The sequence below is a fragment of the Neodiprion pinetum genome, chromosome 5 (genome assembly GCF_021155775.2).
Source record: "Neodiprion pinetum isolate iyNeoPine1 chromosome 5, iyNeoPine1.2, whole genome shotgun sequence".
Classification (NCBI taxonomy): domain Eukaryota; kingdom Metazoa; phylum Arthropoda; class Insecta; order Hymenoptera; family Diprionidae; genus Neodiprion; species Neodiprion pinetum.
The window spans coordinates 24,606,321-24,632,031 of NC_060236.1; the positions used below are offsets into that span (position 1 = coordinate 24,606,321).

The 25,711-nt window shown below is 38.5% G+C and overlaps 1 protein-coding gene across 3 annotated transcripts in view; it reads left to right on the top strand.

The window, feature by feature from the left end:
• The window catches only part of Sema2a (Semaphorin 2a), a 418,382-nt gene that overhangs the window by 365,563 nt on the left and 27,108 nt on the right, over positions 1-25,711 (top strand). The gene's annotated exons all lie outside the window — the stretch shown is intronic.

Here is a 25,711-nt window from a genome sequence, read left to right on the forward strand (position 1 = left end):
CACAATAATCACTGGCGATAATTTGTTTCACAGAGAGATAAAAATAGTTTCGACGATCGTCTTCGATTTCTCTACTTGTCTGCGAACTGCACACTTCTCCCATTCGAATTTTCAATTTACAAATAACCATAACGATTAGAAAGAAGGTTTTAAAAAATATGCGTCTTACGTATGTCATTACAAAACAATTTAGAATAAAATAAGAATCAAATATAATAGTATCGTCATTATCGTCAATCTTAAGCGCTGATTTAATTATCTCCGTGAATTCTTTCCACCTCAAAAGCTCACACACACATGTATGGATATCGCAAGCACCAAGTGCGTTAATCCGCTTGAAGGTCAGGTTTCTCGGTCACATCGCGACCTACAGCTGACCCTCCATGTGCTTACCTAAAAAAGTTAAGTACACGCGCCACGCATATCTTTGGCATACATACATATATATACATATATATATATATACACCCTGAAAATCGAATGTCTGAGAACCTGTCGTAATTCGGGCACGAATACCTTTTGTTTCGGTAAATTGAATGCCACGCGTGTTGGGTCGATCAGAGACCCGAATTTCGTATATATTTAGGCTGAGTTTATCCTCGCCTTTGACATCGGGATAAACTTTGCACCAATTGACAGTGAATTGGTCCAGTCACATGTCCCGAAAATGTTAGTTTTCCGATCGGATAATGCGAAGACACGGTTTGCCTGCGAACAGAAGTTGGGTTGAAGAATGCGTTGCTTTTAAAGAAAAAGCAAGCCACAAGAACAGTTTTTTCGCGATATACTTTTCATCACCGTGAAACGTCGATTTTGCGATGATCTCGAAAATGAATAAAAAAGTTTTGAATGAAAATTTCTGCGAAACAAAATACTTGTATGTATATTTGTTAAAAAAAATGTAATCGTTTATTGAGAAAAAAAAATAATAAAAGTAGGATTTGAAGAAAAGTATAGATTCGTCGGTAAAACATTGAAAGTCGATTTATTTCCGGTAGAACTGAAGTTCAAATTGAACGGGACATGGCAATTTTTCAAAATCATTATTTCGTTGTAAATTCCTGCGAGTTTAAAATTTTTTCATCGAGCCGTTTCCGTAATCGTTGTGGGAGTTTCTCCGACAGACCGACAGATCGAAATTTATCTAAGAATCTGTTCTTCGGATTCTGGATATCCGAAAACGCGAAGATTCGTTGAAATTAGAAAAAGTAATTTTCGTCCGGAATCGAATCATTTTCTCATTGCATCAGCGGACGTGATGAAAATTAAAAACAATTTCACTGACATCGGAAGATCTCCCAAATTCCTGCAACTGGAATTTGAAACGAAGGTAAACGAGAAAATCATAGACGGTAAATGAAGCAAATTCGTTTCTCTCTTCTTTATCCTTTTCCGTTTACCATTCGTTCTTTGTTTAATCTTCCACGTTATAACGTCGGATAAATAAATTGTAAGGGAGTGAGCGAAGGCACTGCACGCTTCGTGCGGCATCCAGAACTGCAAGGAAAGGTCGGGATCTCTGTACACCTACCCATTCAAAATTTATCACTGAAACCGCGAGTGGCTGCCAGCCATGCCGGAGAACGTCAATCAGGTAAATAGCTCGTTCATTTATAAACTACAACTACGAATAACCCACTCACGACTCGCCGCTGCATAATTAGACCGTCAATCCGAGTCAACCGTGTGTCCATTGTTCGCATATCCACCTCGTAGATGTACCTATGATACATAGAAAAAAGACTTTGGCGACACGGTTTTTTCAACGGATTGCGGAAACGTTCGTCAGATCGACGGTTTTCATCGTTCTTTCTTAATTAACGGTGATTTACGGATTTAAACGGTGCTTCGAAAGTTTTGGTGAAATTTTCAATTGCCTTGTTCTTATTTTTATTATCGCGTGAAAAGAATTTATCATTCATTTACATTCACATTCGTTATATACGTGTAAGAAATCTTTGAAAGCAATTTTTCGAACAAGCTTATCAAAATATATTCCTTCCGCTTTTACAAGTTCGTCGCAGAATGTTGAAATTTTTTTCCAATAGACATATTTTGATACCGTAATATAAAAACTTGGGCAGCATACCAAAAAAAAAAAAATGGACGATTTCATTTAAATCGCCCCTCAAGTTACACGTTACAACAATATAGGTAAAAATGTTTCGATGAACCGATACTTGAAAGAATTCCCATTGTTTTCCAATGTTTTCACAGTTTTGAACATTCGTAAGAATGGACGAACGTATAAATATATAAAAACTTGAATTTTCCCAAAAACTAGCGATTACCATTTCGTAGCGTAATTTCGTTCGAATGAAAAAGGTATATTCGTAAAACCATCCCGTGAGTGACACTTTCAAAAACACTTTGACAACTTTTTTTAATCACGTCTATATAGCGTAACATTTTTATGCGATGTGCCATACGGGTGTAAGAAGCACGAGGAAATTACTAATTTCGTACTGCGGGGAATAAATATTCAGCAGACATTATAGGGAGAGTAATTAAAAAGTTTGTTGAAGGGGTTGTAAACTGCGGGGAGAGAAAGAGTGTCTCCCGGATAATTAGACGGTTACGACACCCTCCCAGCTCGGCTGAACATCATCTTAGCACCGGGCTGTTCTGCAAATAAGCGCCTTACTCGGGAATCCCATCCCGTCCCCCTCCCAGTCATTCCTATTCACCCGTCCATCCCTGTTTCTGCTTGTCTCTTTGTGTCTCCTTTCCCCTTTATGGAAAACGGGATTTCTCCGAAATACCCCGAAAATTGCGAGACGTCCCGCCAGACGTGTTCGCCGAAACTTCTTAAAACTGATATGATCCTTAATTTCTCGTGAAAAAACCTTACAAAATTTTCAAAAATAGTTACCACGATTTTCTATCGCAACTCACTCGATATGATTCACAGCCAAATTTTCCAATTTATACGTGCTTTGAACGGGGTGCAATAATTATTTTCGAAAATGCAGTCTAGGCTTACCGATTCATTTTTTTTTTTTTTTTTTTGTTTAACTCGATTACAGATAAAATTTTAAATCATCGTCAGGGAATAAGGTCCACACGTGAACTCTGTTAGAGATGTTCGTGTCATAATACGAGATTTTGAGATAACAGTAAAAATTTGAGCTCTCGGTTGAGGAAAGCCGGAAAATTTTACGTGTTTCAAATCTTTGAGAACACAACGCCAAATCCCTGAGAAAATTTTAACAATTTCGAGTAATCCTGTGTAAAAAATGATGAACAGAAATGGAAAGAACTCTAAAATTGTCCTTTGGAGAATTCTAGCTCCGTGAAATCTTGCTTCGCAATCGCGCTGTAGAACAATGTTTAAATTGAAAAAAAAATTTTATCGAGGTTTAGCGTTATTCTTTACCTCGTAGTATTTGATGTACTTTTTTTTTTCCGTCCATGTAAAGAAAGCAGCGAATCTTGATTGCATATTTTAACCGCATTTCGTCGTTGCAGGAATATCGTGTAGGTATGTGTCGTGGGGAATTGGGAATAAGAATTCCCTCGATCGACGTAAAATCTTTGAGTTATGTGCCACTTCCGATTGGGGTCAATCGCTGCAACGTTAGCTCAATTTATTACCTTTTTGCCCGGAAGCCGAACTCAAACTCCCTGAACGTTGAAAACTTTCAGCCGGAGGTAGAGCATTATACGTGTAGGTAATTCGAAAAGACTCTCGAAACTTCATTCCTGCTGCAAGAGCTTAGCTGTTGTCAAGGATATTTCGTACAACCGTCAAATTTATCGCGAATGAGTGAATTTTTTCTTTTTTTTTTGTTCTCACGTCACTCTTTGAACCTAGTTATTTTTCATGTCACATTTTGAGTGGATAGGTGATACTTCGAATCCACGTTAAAAGAGTCTCATTAGTTTTCGAGTAATTGTGAATTTTGAATTTGCACTTTCGAATATCACGTAATCTTTTTTTTTTTTTTATTTCGTCAAATCTTACACCGAGGAATTATGGCAGTTTTTAAAAAGGAGCTTGCAAATTTTGCACGGCTTCGGACGATAAAGAGAAATGTAGCATTTGTGTAGTTTTTTCTTCTTGATAAAGTTGACAGTTGAATTAACCGTCGTACTTCGGATAATTGAACGGTGACTGAAAAAATTACGCGTACATTTCCCGACTTTTGACCAGCGAATGAAATTTTCAGTTACGGATTGGGGAGTAAAAAAGTATTTTTATTTACCTGGAGATTTTTGAAAGCTGCGTCTGGACGGGGATGATATATCGGTGAAAACTTCGGCAATTATACATACTCCGAAACAGGCATAAATACAGACCCAAGCCAACGGCACTGGGTGCGAGATCATTTTTATTTTATCAGTAGCCCCATCTGTTGAGACTCATTTTTCATCGGTTCTTTACGTACGTGAGTGGATTTACGCTATAATTATATTCAAATTATTAACTGCTGAAAAATGAGAAGAAGATGAAAATGGAGGAACAGAACCAGCAGTGAGAAAGCCGGGGAGATGAACTTGGACAAAGTTTTATGAGATATTTTACGCACTGATCGCTGTCACGTTTGAAATATCTGAAATATGAAGTTTGTGATACAAAAAAAGCATGTTTGTAATACACGAATTCTGGGTTTTGTGAAAATTTCTAGCTTACAGGTATTTCTGTTTGTCTATAACAATACACTTTGAGGTAATGGAAAATAGAACAAAGCTGCACGGTTTTTTTTTTTTTTTTTGTTGATTTTGGGAATTTGAAAACTGGTCGAGATCTTATTAAATTTCATAAAGTTTCTCGAGCAATATGAAAATAGATTATTTGGTTCATGAGTAAACTGAATTTTTTTTTTTCTGTCTTGTAACCGCTATTGAAACATATTATCTTTTTTTTTTTTGCCGAGTTAGCAAAAAATCAACGCATTAAAGAATGAACGTATTTTTAATTGTCTCTTTTATTCGCGTTGAATCGTAATCGCTAAAGTTGTGGAACGGATTCGGCATCTGCCATACAGTTTGACACGCAAAGCAATCGCAAACGGATCGTTGCACATAACTGATGTTGTAACGTGAGAAAAAAAATTCTACGAACCCTCATGCAACAACATAGATATAATTTTTTTCGTAGATACACGCGTTCTCGTATACCTAATCAAGAAAAAAATGTGTCGTAAAGGGACAAAAAAAAAAGTAGAAAAATCGTAAAAACCAGAGTGGTTCTAAAATTGAGTTCAACAGCCGAGGGAGCAAATTTTCCCAGGGAGGAAGCTAAGTATACGTGCGTAAATCTTGAATGTCGTAAAACCAAAAAGCAAAAGAAAACAATGGGTGGGTTACAAATATGCGAAAGATCAAAAAAAAAACGACGAGACGAAATTCCGAAAGTCAGATTAACGACAGTTGAAAACGTGGAAAAACCGTAAACACGAAATTTCGTCCTGTAGAAGAATGAAAATTGAGAACCTATGAGTTTTTGAATATATTTGTACCGAAAGTTTTTTTTTTTTTGTTTTTTTAAATGGCCAAGATTACGTAGAGCAAAATACTGAATTGCGAAAATTCAAAAAGCAGTCAAAAAATCAACTTTATACTGTTCGAATACTTTTTGGAATAAAAGAGCGTTTGGTCAAATAAAGTTTCGTAAAATCAGTTATCCTACGGGGTGATTTATCGAAAATCTCAATTTCGGTACACTGATCATTCGTTACATTAAAGTTCGTATCGGAAAAATTTCAAGCTTTCGACCAGTTGTTACATTTTTTGTATACAAATATTTATTTATCCAATTTTTGTTTCTTATATTTGAATTCTCTAAAAAACTTACAAGGGAAAAATGAAAAAATGTATAGAATTTATTTATATGACCCTTTCGAGCTTCAAATTCATTCGGTCATTCCTTCAATCATTCACTCGCGTGTAAATATCAATCATCGGTTCTAAAAAAAAATGCGTGTACAGTTAAAATTGTACGTGCAAATCGTCTCTGTTCAAGTTTAATCGCACATATTCATGTATCTCGTCATTCGTCACTTTAACTTGTCTCAGCTGTTTTTCGTTTTAATCAAACAAATCTCTCGCTACTTTTATTATATTTAAGTTGAAATTCGTTTTCCTGGCTGCAAGTTATTCGGATGAATCTTGCGATGCTCTTCGGTCTACGATCCGCAATGGCGATACTTTGTTCGATAATCTTCGGCACGTATTTTATGTTTTCGAAGAATATTGACATTCGTTTGAATTTATCGCTTCACATTTTACCTGACGATTGTTCCGATACTTTTTCACACGCACTTTACGCTACAAAATTGTTGTCTGTGTTCTTATTTGCTTTATAATTCAACAAGACTTTGTACTGAGGAACGATTTACCAATGTCATGTTTCTTAGAGATTTTAGCAGAGAGAGAGAGAGAGAGAGAGAGAGAGAGAGAGTTTTCAAGAAGACAGATGTACTTGACCTTGGCCCCTGTCACGTGTGAGACACTACGCTGAGAAAAATTTATTACAGTAACTAAAAAAATTGAGTAAAACAGGTATCGTTAAAAAAACTGTTTAAACATTGTTGGAATTACCAAAAACTGGGTACGCCTAACCATTTTGCGCTATTGTCGATCCTTTTTTTTTTTTACTACTCTACTGAGCGGTAACCGGAACTAAAAATTTCTCTCGGTACATGAGTCAAATTCCTTTTAGTCGTTAAGTTCCGTCTCTAGACCGGAGTACATGAATCGTGACACGGTCGATTCCTCGATGCTTCGAGAGATTTTTACCCCCATCCGAACCAATCACGCTAAATGATGAAAAAATGAAATATAAAGAACAAAAAAAAAAAGAAAAAAAAGAAAAAAAAAAGAACCCGGTAAAAGTGAGTAGGTATAAACCCCTAAAAAAAAGGGCGGGGGGGGGGGGGGGGTGGGGGGGTGTTAAATATAAAGTTTTCGCCCATCCGCGACATCGGCGCGCAGCTGTCCCTTCGCCACCTTTCCCTGAAAACACCATTACGCCGGGTTAAGCCAGAAGAGGGTTGCGTTACAACCCGTAGTGGTAACCCTACGCCGAGTTGCACTTAGACCCGGTCCACCCCCGCCTCCGGTTTCCGCAAACCCCGTCTTCGAGACGGTGGTGGTGGTAGTGGTTGTAGTAGTGGTATTATAGTACGTTAGTTTCTCCCTCTTTTTCGAGCCGGCAGTGACGAAAGTATTCCCGATGGCGTTACACTTCTCGCTGGCTTCGATGCCGAGTAACAGGATTCGCAGGGCGACCCTCGAAACATGCCCGAGCCACGGGCCGTTCTCATTATTCAATTACCATGACGAGGGATGAGTGTCAACGCCATTCGCTCTTCGCTGCAAGCTCCTCACCTCAGCCACGAAGAGCGGAACGTCACCTCTCTGCTGATTTCCATCCCCTCGAATCATTGTCAAAAGGTGTAAGTCACTAGCAGCGACTCGGCCTCGGGTTTCTTCGCTCGTAAAGGACCGCCTACTTCACCCTCACTTCTTGTTTCAACGACAACTTTTACCCACTTAAGATACCCGGAATAGATCTCTACCCTCAAGATTAGATTCGGGGGATGGCGGTGCTGTGGGAAAGGAATGACGAGGAGGGCGGAGTGCGAGAGCTACCGAGTTTGGGTCATTCGGGATTCTTGAATTTCGGGGTGATTATAGATTTCGTGAAACGATTCAACGCGAAATGCGGACGAGTGGAAGAGAATAATGCCATAGTTTTTGTTATAGATATATCGATGGCTTGGTTACTTTGTTTATCAATCTTTGACATTCGTTGGGTTCTTCCAGTTTCGTTGCCATGTTGGATTGCCTAATATATACTCTTAATTGAAAGTGTTGAGACGCATTTCTGAACCTCTCAGATTTTATCGAAAAGTATGAACGATTCTAAATGTGTTTACAAATTTTGCGATTCTTTGTACGATGATCGAACGATTGCTCGCATTCGGTTTGATGACTGTGACGATTGTGACCGTGAAATAAGAGGCTAAGCGAAGGCGAAGTTAGAATTTATTTTAGTAGAAATATTGTTTGGCAGGAAAAAGTGAGAGGACAAAAAGGAGAAAAGGTTGGAGAAAGAGAAGTAATTTCTTTTTCTATCGAGAACACGTTTTACTTGTTTCTTTGAACGAATTAGTTTTACACAACGTTGGTATTATGCCGGTTACCGTTGAAGGTATACGCGGATCGGCGTACAAACATCCTGTACAATTAGCGTATTTTCATGTTTCTCAGTACTTTGTATCGGCGTAACGAAGCAATTACAAACAATCGATCCCGGAGGCATTGGAGGAGAATAAAGAAATCACAACGACCGAATAAACAAATCTGCGATTGTATTTTGTTGATTCATACTGGAATAATCAAAGTCAATCTAAATACTGTAAAACTTTGAAAATACTAGTAGTAATAACTATTTTTCTGCCAATTTGATTAATGTTTTTATCTCAAGTCTGTCGTTGAAAAAAAATGGCACGCAAAATGCAGCCGTTGAGATGCTTTGGTTTTTTTTTTATTAACTCGAAAAATTGATTTTCCCGGTTGTCCTAGAAATTCAAAACTTTGATTCCAGTGAATAAAAGTGTTTGTGAATTATAAAAATGGAATAAAGTAATCGGAATATTCTTTGCGCGAATATTATTAAATGTACGAGAAATTTCGTTGGTTATTTGTTTTTTTTCTCTGCAACACCCGGCGTCAAGAAGTACTAACAGATACGAAAAACATTCGTCGACATTCATCGTGTCTTACAATTAGTGATGTATACGTATAATAATAATAAATTATTCAGTCATTCTTCAACCAATTTCAGTCAAGTCTCACCTCGGAGACGCTAAGCGGAGGTTTTGCTGGCTTATCGTTGGACACGAGTAAATTGAATCACAGTCTCATCCCCGGTTCGTAAAATTAATATCCGAAGATGAAAGAAGTAGGTACGAGGCATTAGAGAGAACCGTTGGGCCGTTGGCCGGCGGTACGTTTTATTCATCATTTACATAATATGGAATAAATCGTTGAAATTCGTTAAGATCGCGCGGCGTCTCTCCTTCCACCTTGGAAAACTACCCCTCGCTTTCTATCCCGCCACCCTCGGCCACGGCTTGGAACGAGGCAATAAGTAATTTCGCCGGGTAAAGAAAAATGCGACTTTACCCAACTCCTAATTTATTTGCGAAACTTTTCACTGTTCTGTTATCGTTAAATTGCAAATTGTGTAATTTCGTTCCGACCGCGAACCACCCTCTTATTTATTACGATTATTGATCGATCGGCTGTTTTGTTATTACGATTCCCATCGACTCGTAAACTTGTCAATTTGATCCTCGTCGCATCGCGGTAATCACAAAAAATTTACACCGATTTAATCAAAGTCAATACGTCGACATGTTTTGTGGTGGTTAATTTTTCTCGGAATATTTTGCCGCAAGTAGTTGATCAGATCAAATATAGTCGCGTGTACAATGAGAGAAATTTTTAATTCCGGTTACCGCTCGGTCCTTAACTATTTTCATTGTTTTTTACCACAATCGAAAAATATAGCTCCAGGTAGAGAGGCCACCTTGAAGTAGATCCTCAAGTTTTTGGAGCGATATGAATGCAGACAATAATTGATTCGGTAATCTACAAAAAAAAAAAAAATCAATGCTTTCAGGGTTTTTGCACGATCAAGTAGATGTGTGGAAGTAAGTTCAACATTCTTTTTGAAACAACGACGTAAGATCGGTTAACGTTCCAGGCCTTCGCGTGAATCGAAAGTCGAAGAAACCTGTTTTTCGACACTTCCTGAAGATCTAACTCAAAATATACTTCACATTCGTTGAGAACAAACTTTTCCTTGCACAAAACACACGCCGGGTTATATTAGAGATTTTTATTACCCAGTGTACACCACATATCCAAATTTCAGTTAAACGAAAATGTTCACTTTCAAAATCTGGTTCGTAGATCACTCCGTATAAAAAAATTGCTAGGCATTGTATATATATATATATATATATATATATGTATACATGTGTATACAGATATTATTCAGGTGGTGAAATATTAGAACTCAGATCGAGTAGTGAGACTGATTCAGCATAATCCGAAAAGAAGAAACTAAAACGTTCCTTCCACTTCTGGTTTGATCCGCAGTTCTGAAATTGGTGAAATTTCTTGATTAATTTATGAGGGTAACGAAGGGGGAGAGGCGAAAAGGGGGGGGGGGGGGGGGAGGGGGGGCGGGGGAGGGGCAACAATTGAAAGTAATTACCGCGAGGCAAGCGGAGTAATTTGAGGGCACAAGAAACCAAGAGGGCGCGAAGAGGAGGGGAGAACGCCGTTCAAAGACGTCGGGCGTCGCGACGCGAAGAGACCCGACCGGTTTTCAGAAACGACTCGCGCTAGTCAGCCTAACGAGAATCCAATAATCCCCAATTCTCCGGGTCAGTGCTCACCAAACAGAACTTTATTTGAGAAGGCCGATGGATACCAAGTTTTCCAAGCAAATAACCCCACCCTTCCACCCTTTCGTCCTTTTCTCTATGCGCGCATCCTTCTCCGCACTATACGCGTTACACTTGCGACGCGTTTCACTAAATTGATTGGTTGCTGCTCGTTTTTTGTGCACAAATATCGTGAGAAATAAAAAGGTTTTATTGTTCAAAGGTATGATTTACACGTTCTCGTGTGAGAAGTTTTCTTTGACACGAAGAAGAATCAGATGCAACGTTGCACGTGAAATGTACTTTTTTGGTTTTCGGTTTAGAATTTAAGCAGTCAACGGTCTCAACCGAATTATAAACAGTGTGTGGAAAAATGTCCCTCGAATACAAACAGTAACCAAACACAATACGTTGTTGGATTAAAAATTGCGATGAACGCACGTAGGAAAAATTTGATATTCATCCAGACTCTGAGTGCAGAGCATGTGTTGTGAGGTGAGTTTTTTGCGTATAGATGATTCGACACTGGACCGGAAGATTTGACCTCGTGTGCAATCGAATTCAGATGTGGAAAAGTCTGGATGAACGCACTGCTGAAGGCATCCAATTCATAGTTCATGCGTAAACGCATGATCAGTATTGAAAGTTCGCGACTGAATTTTATCTAACGATGTCATCTTGACGTTTTCCCACATTGACTTTTCAATTTTACCAACAGCAGACGATGTCACTCGTGTTTTGCAATTGGTACTTATCGCTAGCGAGCAGAAAATAAGAAGATTCGTTTATCACGAGCTCGTATTCATTTCGTAGATTGACCATCCAACCGAACAATTCTCGAAGGTACGTTGCATGAGACGGTTTTGTAAGTTGAAAAGCACGATAAACTACGACTGGTGACTAACTTATGCAAATTGTTGTCAATCACTGTAACAAGCAGCGTGTGACTTGAGTGATAATTATTAGTATATTCAAAGTATCAGGCAGTATGGGAAAATTTCAAACTAAAGATAATTCATTCTGGGTGGTTGAGCTTTGCGCAGGTAAAGCTGTCGCCTTTGTACTCGTAATACCGAACTAAGTGCACTTTAAACCACGACGTGACTAAAACTGAATACTGCGGTCCGTGTATATATACACTCGCGTATAAGTGTATCGTAAACTTATACGACATGCAAAAACCAAGTGCCTTCCGTAACTATCGCATTCTCTTACCAGACACTAGAGTAGAACCAAGTACGTCAGTCTAAGTACAACCTGCTCCACTCGGATTACAACTTACGCAAACGCAAAAACCTATAACTATGATTATTATACTGGATGTTATTCATTTTATGCATAATCACTTTACTTACGAGATAAGTTTTCCAGGCAATCTTCACGGACCCGTTCATCTCGGTTATTCCATGGCGTGCGAGAACGTTTGAATGGTAAAGTTTTACGTACGAGCTCGAGATAAAACGTTGATGTATAATGGAGTCGGTACGAGTGTTCCGGTGATTAATTTCCAATCGATCGTGAGACCGCGGTGAGAAGCTAAGTTTTCGTGCAGTTTAGCTTCAAACTTCGAACGTTACGCACTTCGTGAGATCTTTATGCGACACGGTAAGCGTTGATCGGTCTGACCAATGACTTTTTCCACTTCTATGTTACGCGCTATTGCGGAAAAGTGTAATTTATAAATTTCTCGCCTGATGAATTCAACGCTAGCGAAAAGTATGAAACTGCTTGTCGAGTTAGGAAGCTTCCGTTTTATCCTGAGTAAAATTATACCGAAAAGGAGAACGTCGAAGGTGAATGATCTCGGGGTGCCGCGTCGTCTGGGTAACAGTTGAGCTTTGTCAGTTGGTGGGAAGCAAACTTGTGATTGTGATTTTTATGATTATTTTCCTTATTGTTACGACTTCTCTGCGTATATTTCCGTCACGACAAAGTTTTGTTTACTCCCGTGGCTTTCTTTGCCAACGGTATTACGACGTGTCCGCGGTTCTGTGAACGTTTCTGTAAACACGGAACCCAAAGAGAGAGAGAGAGAAGATAGTTTCAGTTAATTACATTTTGTTATGCACGCAGCGTTATTTCATGTCAATGCAGCTTACTTCTGACGCTTATCCGATTACACATTCCAATTGGAATTTGACGAGTTAATTGGACGAGAAAGTTTTTTTAATTTTTTCGCGTAGGTATCTGAAAGTTTTGTACTTCTTAGAACCTGTCCTTGAATCGAAGATCATGCCGAATAATTTCATCAGCACTTTAGTCAACCAGTACGGGAATTCTCGTAAGACTGGAACGACCAGTTCGCCCGTTCACCCCTGCTTTTGGTGTTCTTGCCTTGCCAACTGATCGATCTCGAAACGTGAACTCATTTCGGTTATAAACGATCCAATAATCCAGATATTCGCCGCCCTTCGACTTTGACAGTATCAATTCGTTGCGGAATTATTGAAATGGCGGGTCCACGGCTTCCGAAACTTTCCCATTCAACCTCCACAGGCAACCTATCCTGACCACACTCAACTTAACTCATTCTCAATCAGTTATATACCAATGGCCTACTCGCACACAGCTATGAACCTATATTTGTTATGCAAGTACCAATTTCTGAAGAATCCTTTTCCGATCCGTTTGGAAGATCGAGATTTAAGCGTGACAGTTTTTTACGCTCAGAAAAATTTCCGTCAATTTATTCTTCCACAAGCATTAAACCTTCGCAACAGTTGCAAGAAAATATAGCAACAGTGATCGTAACGAGAAAGAATAGTAACGGATACTAGACTTACCGGTAGAAAAGAACTATGCAGTGGTTTTCGGGGTTGCTAATAACAAATCTGAAATCAAATTCTAAAAATTCAAGATGGAGAATCCAAAATAGTGGCTCCGATATGGGGGACAAAAATTTTTAACTCGATGGAATACGGTGAAAAAAGTCCGTGCAGGAGTTTTCGGGTTCGTTGATTGGATTCATAATCACCAACCCGAAAAATTTATAATTTATACAAACATAAATTTCTCGGAAACGAATTATTTCTTCAATTTTGAGTATTAATTCTTTTCAATCAATTTGTTTCCAACAATAATAATGTACATTATATCGCAATAATTACTCTCGAGTATATAAAATCTATCGATATGCCGTCAGAAATAGCAGAAAACCGCTAAGAAATATGTTGAAAGGTTCTCTGATGAATATACCAAAAAATAGCTGGTGAGAATATTCACCGCTGTGACTCACCGTGAGAAATCTTTTCTATTAATTTCAAATTGATTTCGGCATCCCTTCCAATCACGCTGAAAATCCGAAATAATTCAGACACTGTTTTTCCCGTCATTATTCGTCGATTCCACGTGTGGCAAGTGTACGCTGGGAAATTAACGACCACCCTGCCGTACGTGGCCAAACACGTCGGCCGGTTCGCGCGCGAGTGTGTCGAGCTTAATGCTTCGGTAGAAGAGCCAGACTCCGGAGTAACGCCGAAAGCTCTCTGCATTTAGTTGCGCGTCACTCAGAAACGTCGGGCACTTTCCACCCGTGACCTGTAAGGTGTAGGTACAACGTCGAAGCTGCGTGCATCGGCAACTATCCAACAGCGACCCGCAGTCACGTAGCCATACACGGCGATAGCTATATCGCACATAATTTGGCTAACTCCATAACCAAGTTCCAAGCTGCAAGTTATCGTCTCGGCACCAAGCTCATAGTTATGTTGAACCTGTAGGTGGATGGGTGAGGTGGTAGGTGGTAGGTGGTAGGTATGGTGTGGCATGGCTACGTGCGTAATGCAGCGAGGCCTCGACGGAACGAACTTTGACCCAAACTCCGGGTGTATGGTCGATTGCATTTTCAGTTATACTCACCTTCCCCCCACCCCCCTGCCCCTCTCTCTCTCTCTCTCGATATCTCTCTCGATCTCTGCCCAACTAGTAATGCCCGCTCATTCGAATACTCTGATAACCTCTCAACTTCACCGCAACTTCCTAGCTATACAAACCAATTCGAGATATATCCTGTAGAGCATGATCGTTCGAATGAAAATGACCAAGTCCCGGCAGCCTCTTAATTTCCATACACTGAGGAGAATTTCATTTGTTAGGGTAAGTAGAAAAATTGTGTAAAACAGGTGTCGTTAAAAAAAAGTGTTCGAATATTGTTGGAATTAGGAAAAACGAGGCACGCGTAATCATTTTCCGCTATCGTCGATCCTTTCTTGGTAATTGCTTCATCAATTCGTCGTGTAATGTATGAAATGATTTATTTTGTAAATGAGATGAAATTTGTAAGAAATCGTATGATAAATTATAAAAATACGAATCATCAAGTATACCGGATCTAAAATTGTACGGACAACTGTATTAGTCGACTTTGAATATTATTACTTATATATTTTATTAAATTTACAAGATAAATCATGTGATAAATTACATTCTGAATTCTTTCAAAACATTTTTTGAGTTGTCACATGAAAATTTTCAGTAAGGTAGCGTATAAGTTTGATTTTTATGTTCTTCATTTATCGTCTAACCTCAGGGATCCTGTCATTGCTGAGCTTTTACTCACTGTTTGGGTTTACTTGAATGAATAAATAAATGGAAATAGAAGTTTCGCGACGAATGGCAGAAAAGTGTTTGTTCGACTTTGATAATTGGAAAATTTGATTTTCAAACTACCGAGCGGTCTAAATGTACATTGATAGTTACTGTAGATCGTAGAAGATCTTCTTGCGATCGAATCAATAATCGACCAGCCTCCAACTGTCGGGAAATAATTGAAAAGTTTTGCTCGGCTGACCGAAAATCGCGTCAGGAATTTTTTGCATTCTCATACGTTACCTAAAATATTCTTTTGAGCAACGCAAGTCCAACGAAAATTTCGACAATTTCAACAATATCTGCAAATTTTCTTTTACTAATTTTTCGTACAGTTTCCAACCAGAGATAATATTTGAAACTATGTTCATTTACTACGGATTTTAATATCATCATGCAAACTCGACGTTGCCGAAGTTGGAATCGATTCGAATGCTTGCGGGCAGAAGCTCGTTCAAACACAGTCAAAAGCGCTCGGTGCCAGGAGTTTCGGTATGTAAGCCAGTTTACTCTCAAAGTCGTTTACTTTCCCGGATTAATGGGCCGTATCGATAACTCGCGTCTTGAGATATTGCCCGAGATTGTTTGCGCTCATTCCAATATATTTGGGCATAAATCGCACTCCTAGCCAAGCTCCTAGCCTTTTATCCGGCTCAAGTGGAGATGTTTTCTGCCTCGTCTCGTCTCATTGTTGGCCGAAGGGATATCTGTTCTCCAATCAATCACACGCCCTCGCCATTCTATGATTTCCTATCTCTCACTTCCCCTTTCTCTCTCTCTCTCTCTCTCCTCACAGCTCGATCTCCGTCACTTTCAACTCTCGGTCTACGCTCTCGCCACTTCGGTGCACTTTATGTTTCCCAGCTCAAGTCTCAGCCGCTCCAATGTTAAAAGAAAAGAAACGCTGGACTAAATTGAAAAAAAAAAACCAACTATAATCCGTCGAGAAAACTATTCATTGGTCTTTCTTTCTATATGTATACGGCCCTAAAATAGCTGACTATGCAGTAACAAGTCTATTCGGTCATATCCAACGACTCGTCAGAATCGTTTGACCATAACAATATCAAACTATGAATTTACCAAAGAAGCTTTTTTATCATCAGTCAAATTGCTGCGGCTGATTATAAAAATTAGGATCCAATTTTGATGGATTTTTCCAAAAAAGCACCTTGCTGCAAAAGTTGAAGAATTTTCGCAAAGAAAAGGACGATTCCGGGGAAGCGCTTTTGGGAATCATGTATATACGCATTTTCTTAAAATTTAGCTTCGTCGTTCGCGTAACAGTGAAAATATCTGATTTTCTGAAACGCGTGCCGGGAAATTCGCAGAATTGAAAATCCCAATGCCTGCGGTTTACGAGCTATTCCACGGGTAAAGCCCGCACGCTTCTAAACTGATACATAACATGTGCGTGTGTGTGTGTAAGTGTGCTTGCAAGCACAGAACGCACGAAGACATTCGCATTGAACTCGACGCTTTCTGCCTTTGCAAGCCGCCATGTATAGACGCGGATCTCGCTTCAGAGTTTCGTTAAAGAACTCTATTGGAAAAGTTTTTACGATTGCTTCGTTTGCGAACGAGTCATACTCCTCCCCTTGCATGGTCCTGGACCTCATCCTCCCCTTTCGTTCACCGGTTGCCCTCGCCTCCGGCGATTCTATGCTCGTAGTGCTCATTCCTATTGATTGAAAGAACGAAGTGGGCTGAGAACGCGTTATTGAAACTGTTCAGGACTCTTCGAAACGAGAAATAAGTGAGAGAAAAAAATAAATAAATAAATAAATAAACGCATATCGCTCCATCCAAATACCGGATTCCAGGGTGAAATACAAAATTTTAACCGTTATTGTACCGAGAGAAATTTTTAGTTACGGTTACCGCTCAGTCCTTAATTATTTCCATTCTTTACCATAATCGAAAAATATAGTTCTAGGTAGAAAATGAAAATTAGTTTCCTAGCTGTTACGGGAAAGTCTGTATCCGTTACTATTCTTTCACCGTTACTATACTTTCTTGCAACAGTAGACTCTCTTCAACTTACTGCCATTCAACTGACAAGGCTGAAGTTTGTCTATTAATGGTGAAGATGAGACGCGAGGTGAACTAATTTTTTATTTATTTTTTTTCACGGGGTAAACGATCCACATTATTAAGACCTTTAGAATTTTTGTTGAGGAAACAGTTCAACAAGAACGGAAAAACATTTGCAACGATAAGAAACTGACGAAAGTCGTAAAACGTTTTTTAATCTGCGTAGCCAATTTGTTCTGTATTAAAATATACGACGGCAATGCATCGGACGAATATTGGCCGAACGCGGTGTTGTTATCACGTTTCCGTACGAGAAACGTTTTCGTCTTGAACACAAACTATATTTGATAAATAATTGCGCGGTGAACCGTCCATAAAAATGGTAATAAAACTTTTCAATTTTCCCTCACCTTGAAAAGCGATAGCGTAGTTGATTCGTTTTGTGGAATCGTGTTATCTTGATTGAACATCATTTGACGAACCTTGGTAGTATCGACGATCGAACAAGTTCCCCAAACTCTTATACATTAATCATATATAAAGTGCCTCGATTCCTATTATCAAATATTGTCATTTTCTACGGTAGAAATGACGAAAACACAAAATAAAAATCTTCTGAATTGGCGAAACGGCGAAATTCAAGCGCAAGCTCCGGAGGGTCAGAAAGAAAGAATTTACGAGCGGGATATGCACGCAACTTGTGTGATGGTGGAAAATTGGGGCGAAGGCAGCGATGCATATAGGTATACATACGCATATATACATATGTACAAGTATAAAGTATAAACGCAAGCTGGCTAACAAACCTGAACCCAAAGCACCAGCCCGAAAGGCAACTCGCTGCGTCAGAATGCGCTGGCTTAAACACGGGTTAATTACATATACATACGTCTCAAATGAATGAAACCATCTCTCTCAACATTCCTCTCTCCTTCTCTCTCTCTCTCTCTCGCACATTATATCTCGATTCCCGTCTCTCTTTCGCACATTAACCCACCGAGTGGTCATTAAATGCCAAGCGCATGCAACGAGCTTAACTCTGCCTGACTCGCAAGTAGGATTGCAATCAGCTGCAGTGTGTTTATCGTTATGTGGAGTTTCGAATTTCATTCTTCGCGAAACTCTGCATGCCGTTCAATTCTTACGGTGTTTACTCATCGTTTAACGTCATTTATACGCCTTGCTGTCGCCGTTGAGGGAATTGCCGATGCGGAGTGTGGAAAATAAAGAACGCAAGTAGTTGAAGAGAAGACTTTCGTTTAATCATCGTGCGTCACTTTTTGCTTATTCGTGGGAATTTGGCGAGGATAATTAATTATTGTCCTTAGTTTACACGATCGGGGAGATATACGTGCGTGTACTTCTTTTAAAAGGTTTTTACAAATTTTGCAATTTTGTAAAAAATTTAATCGAACATTCCAAACTCCGTAGAAACATGGTCTCCTCGTCATCGGTAATATCGGAATTCGGGATCTCTCGTGTGTACCTGAAATTCTATTCGAAAAATAAACAAATTACTTCGGATAATTTGTATTCTGATTTTTGGTACTTTGTTTGGCAGTTTTCTGCATTATTTCGGTACTTCTTCGTTCGAACTGCAATTTCTCTGGTAAGTATTTCTCTCAAGTCTTCTCACGATACGAAGTCACCTTCTCGCACGTCACAGAGGTCCGATCACTTGAAATCCGAACATCGCAAAGCTCGATTGATGAAGTCTCGACAACCGAATGGTCTCGTTGAAAATTGGAGAGTCTTAAAATCGTGCCTAGTGACAATCGTCAATTGCTCGTGCGAGAACTGAAATGAATTTCGGAAAGCCTTAATCTTCGTTCATCCGGATTACCGATTCTCTTTGCACGGATAAAAAGTGAAGTTTCTCAAAAAGCAATTACAACGTGACCGAATCTGTATATATATCTGATTCGTCAAAGTTGAATTATGTTCCTTGGAGTGGATATGAATTTTGTTTTTTTTTTTTTTCATTCTTATTTTATTTTTTTTTCTTTCTTTCGTTCCGTATTTTCCTTTCTGTCTAGCTTAGCGTCCTTATCTCCTATTCACAAAGCTTGCAGAACCCCTCTGCAACCTTTCAGAAGTATCTCCGGAGGCAGGGTATAAAGACGTTTCTAATAACTCTCGAGACTTTTCTCTTTCCCTTTCACTTTCCTCCTCTACCATCCCCCCCCCCCCCCCCCCCTCACTTCCGTTATAGCCGTCGAGAGGAACGAAATTGGGATTCAAATAAAATAATATGAATTTACGAGATTGCAGAAGCCCGGTGCCTCGGAGATTAAAATTGAAGCATCTGTTCTAAGTGAGCGTACGTTTTTATGTATACCCATACATAACCTATAAATCATGTAAAAGGTGTGAAAAATAATTTCTTCCTCTTTTTCGACGATCTTTGAAACCAATTTTAAATGGAATATTTATATCGATCCTTTTGTCAATTTCACGTGATAAAGTAAACGATACTTCGAAACACTGTATTGACTAGTGAAGTAGGTAACCTAACCTATAAAACGAATGTATCACGGTTGCCTATGATACGGGGTGTATTCGGCACTGCATTTTTTCGTCTTTCACCCGAGAATGAATATTTTTTTGCAAGTCGTACGAGTCACCGCGTCTTCAAAGAATCGTTTCAGCAGCTTCGATGATCAATCTCTTTCGGCTAGAACGCAAAAAGAATTGCAGCCTCGATTACGCTGCGTATTTAGCGGCCATCGTGCAAATCTGTTTTGCAGGTTATGTCAACCGGTTCGGATCGGCAGACGTTCTAATTTAATATGGCTTTCAAGATCGGTGAAAAGAGCGCTGGGAATTTAAGACATACTGTCTCTTCTTCGCCTGGACTGACGGACGTTAAAACTTTTCCCGTTTCAAATTGGTTTCGCATTAAAAGTTTGATGGCATTTGTCAGACTCCGATCGAAGGCATAACACTCATCGTCAACTTTTAAGCTCCGCGTATTTAAAACCGCTGCATCATTGACTTGTCATAACTTGTACGGACGGGGCGAGGACTCTTCTCTTAACTCGGCTGGCTTCATTCTCTGGATGATTGCGTAAATAAACCTGGGGTTTAATTAGGCCCATTATTCAAACATTCGAAAGCACCGCCCAAGCACGACACGTAATAAAATTGGAGGAATTTCTGTTTTCTCTTTGTACATTTTTTTTTTTTTTTTGTTTCACTCGAATCCTTGCCAAACAACCTCCAAATTTTCCTAATTAACATACGCTTCGTACATGTGTTATTATTATTCACGTATAATGTTCGCTAATTAACCAAATTCTTCCGCGTCTTGCGATCCCTCAAGAAAAGCTGAACCGCGGGCAGATTTTTTTTCAGTATCAACTTTGACCTTCTTTTCTCTTTTACGGGGTTGAACGGTTTATTCTAATTTATGATAGACGAACAAATATTACAAAGCTAAATGTACATATTTCTTACGGGCCTGAGTGAAGCTCTCCAACGATATTTTGAAACGAGCCCAATTAAGTGAATTTCAACTTTATACCGTAAATTTTTTTCACATTTATGATTCCGTGACGGATAATTGTAAATTTTTCATAAACATCTTACGTGTATAATATATCTATATGCATAATACAGTATAAAATATCAAAATGTTACAAGAAAAGGGTTATTAAAGGAGCGGGTGGGATTTATTGGCAATATGTAAACGAAGCACCGCGTGCCAGAAAATGTCGCACTCCTCAGGCTGGCTGCCTCATTTACCTCTACTCCGTACATAATTAACGCATAAAAAAAATTTTTTTTTCTTCAAGTTCGAATTTTTTTAATCATTCCGTTCATTTTCCAAGCTTGAAGCAATCTTTTCGAAAGCTCAGGTTCGCATGTTGCGTCAACTACTTGAATTTGATAAGCCCAAAAATTCAACACTGTCAAGATTTTTCTTACACATAGTTGAATAATCCTGCGTTGTAACGGAAGCCAATTAATTAGCTGAAGCAATTTAAAATAAATACATTTTAATTCGTACAAATATGTGAATAAAAATCTTCACAGAAAGAGTCGAGCGAACTCAAACCTTCCGAACTTTGGTGCCTAATGATTGTAATGATTTACGCGAAGATTAAAAACATGACTAGACAAAATGAAACGTTAGAGTTGTGACAGTTGAGTAAACAAATACATTACAGATCCGAGATGGTCGGGAATTGTTTATATAAACTCAAGCGTTTACGTGTATCGTGATATTTTATTAAATTTGAAAAGTCAAACGACGTGGGTATTTATCAAATCTGACGTTGGGCCGTACAAGTTGAGCCTGTGAGTGGATGAGCTCGCTGATTCTAAAACTGTGCAAAAGGATATAAAATGTTGAGTCAAAATCCTGCGGGTTAAAGGAAGACGCTGACGTGGATTTAAATAACGTCGAGGCAGACTTTGCTACCTCTTTTACACTTTTTCTCTCTTACTTTTCCCATAACTTCTCCTTCCATTAAGAATAATAATGATAACAACAACAATAATAATAATAATAATAATATTTCTTCGTTTAACTCGCTTCTGTCGCTTAAGACGGATATTTTTCTTCCTCCTGCGATATCGCGTGCCATTTTAACGGTCGCATTAATTACACGGTATAATTGCAAGTGCAAGACAATCGAACATTACCGATACTTAAATTCGGATGATTAGATGGAATGAGGATATGAAAATAATAGAAAATATGTACGATAATTTGTACCTTGCTTTTCTGTAAGACATCTTTTTGGGATATACAAGTCGAGTTTAGATTCTTTTCATGTTTTTCGTCACGTGTAGCCAAGAGCAATAATTTCGTTCCGCCGGTGTTGGTTTCGGCTTCTTTATATCCCTCGGCCTTTGTCTTCTAACAAATTGTGATCCGCCTTGAGGCAATAGAAGAAGAGAATACCGGAGGAAAGAATTGGGAAAGTAGCTAATTAATGATTTAATTATAAGGGAGAGTTTTGTGGTCAGCATACGCATTCGGCGGGGTTAAAACCCTCGGGAAAACTGGACGGTCGCTATCCCCACAGATAATTGAGAATGCTCCGGATAAGTCTTACGGGGTAGCCGACGGGTCCAGGGGTTAGCTAACCATGATATATCACCGGGCGCATATGAGTGACCTTTGTCCGTCGATCCCGTGGGATCGTAAAACGGGATGCAGGAGGCCTTTCCCTATATTGTACGAATAACAAGGGAAAAATGGTACTTCCTACATCGTCGATAATTAACGAGGAGGGTTGGGAAAAGGTAATTTTTTAAAGACAATTTCTTTTTTTTTTTTCTCCCGTACAGAAAAGATGAACGTGAAAAATTAAATTTATACTTTAACACGGGTAGATTTAGTTTTTGTCTTTTATTTTTTGGACTTTCGTTTAAAAGTATCACAATTCGTAGCTGTGATTTACTGATTTTTTAAAAACTTACTTACTGCGCGGTATTGATGCTTGAAAGTTTGTCCAATTCGTGAGACATTTCCTAAGGTGAAAAAAAGGGAATGAAAATTATAAGAAATGAAAAGAGATACAATTAGGTTTAGGTTTATAGGATATGTTTTTTTTTCGCGGTCAGAGTCGTGTGAAAATTCTCGACTCGTACTTGAGCTTGAATCATCCGCGGGACGCGAGATGGGAAATCGTAGTTAGCATTAACAGGTTTCTTACGCAGCTATAAAGTAATAATAAATTATAAGACTTTGAAACAGGAGTAGAGGAAGAGGAAGAGAAAGAGGCAGACGAAGAAGATGCGGATATGAAAGCGAGATATTAATATCAAAAGGGAAGCCCAGCAGACTCGAGTATCTCTCTTCTCAACTGAAATCTTATATTAATTAATTTAACGGAATAATGAATTGCTTTCCCAATTAAAAGTTCTGTAATTTGTTTAAGACCCCAGCCCTTTACTTCTCTGGCTTATCGTTAGCCGACTGATAAAATATTTCATCAAACTCTCGATGAATTTGTAATCTTCATTCAAGAGAGAACGGTGAAAGAAAAAAATACATACACGTTACGACATTCTGCTCGGAAAATTGTACGTTTAGTGTTTACATGAAAATTTCGTGACGCGCGATAGAAAAAATATTATGTTTAAAACAATTGCAAAATTGATGGTAGGCTTTTTTTCTTTGTTTCGGAACAAGATGGTACGATTAATACAAATTATTCTATCATCAGTGACATCTCGATTAGCACCATTCAACGATTCCGTGGCTCTTAAGTTGAAGATTCTTTTTAAATTCTGAATTTTTCGATCGTTGTTTGAGAAGCGTTTTAATTTATTGCCTAACCTCTGTGCGAATATCACGATTCGGTGAAGCTTCTTACATTATCGTAATATTAGCACAGCTACGAGCGAAGGATATGGAAAAATGACGGACCAAACACGAAGATATGAATTTGAATGCAATTCAGGAATCCATGATTGCAATCATGTTACGTATTATCTACTAGAATGTTTACTATTTAATTTCGAATGACGCGCAGCATCGAATCTATACGTACGTATCAATATGCAACGAATTTCATTAATGGGTGCCACGTTCATGCGTAATACTGGTATTTAATTATAACCAAGCCAGTTTAGTTCATTAATTATTTGCGAATTCTCACGAACGTTATGTAAATTTCAACGCTACTCGATTTACGCGCAAATCGGACGTTATAATTATATTCCAACATTTTACTTGTTGTATTCGAAGCCTCGCTGACAGGAATTATAATAAAAATGTTTCTCGGCCTTTCTTTCCTAATCATTGAATAAAAATATTTCATTATCGATCGTGAAATTTATTCCACGAAAGTAATTATTTTTAAACCTATGCAGAGCATTCGTGAGACTTTATTCTCACAAGCCGAAACACTTCTGAATATCTTCGGTTAGACGTTCGAATTAAAATAATTGGGCTTCTGTGAAAAGTTGACCTGAATTTTGTCAGTTATAAAAAAAAAAAAAAAAAGAAAACAAAAAACAAGAAGAAATGTACGAAACCTTGGGCGAGAATAGTATTCATCAATTCTGATGCTAATTGAATTCATGATGTACGTGGCGCTGTTTAAAAAACTGTTTGATTCAAGTGAAAATTTCTTTATTTCTCAGAAGAAAAACTTCTACTAGGTCTTCAATACTAACGGAATGAAACGAGGTATGATTTTTAAAGCTGCAACTCAATAAAACCTGTTTGCAAATGGCTAAAAATTGAACAAATTAGTTTACATTGTGGATCATAATACTTATAATATAAGATAAAGATTATATTTGGAAGTGATTTGGCGCGGAAAATGTTGAAGCAAATCGTGTAAGTAAGAATCGTGTGTGTATATACATATATATATATATATATATACAATATGTGCAGTAGGTACACAGAGAGTTTTCCACGTTTAGCTTAAACGTTTATTTTCATACTTGGTTTCTCTCAATGCTTTCTTAATTCGCAATTCCATCAGAGTTTCCCGTTTCCGTGTACCTTAGATTTGAACCGCACGCGTCCGACGTCGACGTCGACGGCGAATGTAAAACAGCACTCCAAGTAACCAGCTACCGCTGCATTCGAGAGGAAATATAATATCCAACTCGTACACACTCAGCGGCAGCAGTAAACTGAATATTTTGCATCACGAGTCGGTATATTGCAGCTCTCAATTTGATGTCACGAAATTGCAGAAACGGGCGACACGCGATGCAGACCATCAAAGAACAGAGAACCTTATCTTTAATATATATATATATATGTATATATACACGGTATAAGCGCTGTTTCTGCGTTTCTGAAAATTATCCCACTCTCGCGATAACAACTCGATACCGTGTCAATTTCACCTTCATTTCCGGCCGTCGTGACGTGCGAATGCGAATACGTATCGTGTCGGCTGCATCCGTCCTTAGGGAAAATTTCATTTGTTAAAGTTAATAGGAAATTCTAGTGAAATTGTTAGCTGTAGTTACGATAATGGTTCAAACGTTGCTGGAATTATCACGAAATCTTGTACAAGTAATCATTTGGTGCAATTGTTTGACGTGTGTGGGACTAAACAAGGTTTTAACCTCGATTTATTGTTACCTGGACTTGTAAGTTCAAAAAAATACATTAACTGAAAAACTAAAACTATGAAACTTAAAGTAAATCTGAACGCGTCGACCGATTTACGAAAATTTTGTTGTGGTTGTAAATAGAAGAAGAATAGAAATATGAATTTTTTAATCCAGAATTTCGACTTTAAAGGTCGCGTTTTGATTTCAAGTTTACAAGAAACGTTTCGCGTAATGTAAATAAAATCTTGGAGAATGTCTGATACACAAGAATTAATCTCCGAATCACAATATCAGGAGGAAATCGTCTCGAACATTCTTTAATAGTAATTGTTTTCAGTCTCCCAGCGACTTTTTTGTCCGTGATTGTTGAACATGAGATCAAATATTCGTTCTTCTATTTTCTGGAAAAAAAGTTTTCGAAAATCGTTCAACACGTTTGGCTTTTATTCACGTTTCAAATCGGTCCCGTTATTTCTTGGGCCCACCCGGTATACTGGATATTCTATTCACAATAACAAAACTGTAAATTTTTATTTTGTACTTAGAATTGTGTACGGTATATTCTCCAAAAAATTATACTAGTTAAGGACTGCACGGTAACCAGAATTAGAAGCTCCTCTCGTTGCATCCTCGAGTCTGCGCTGATT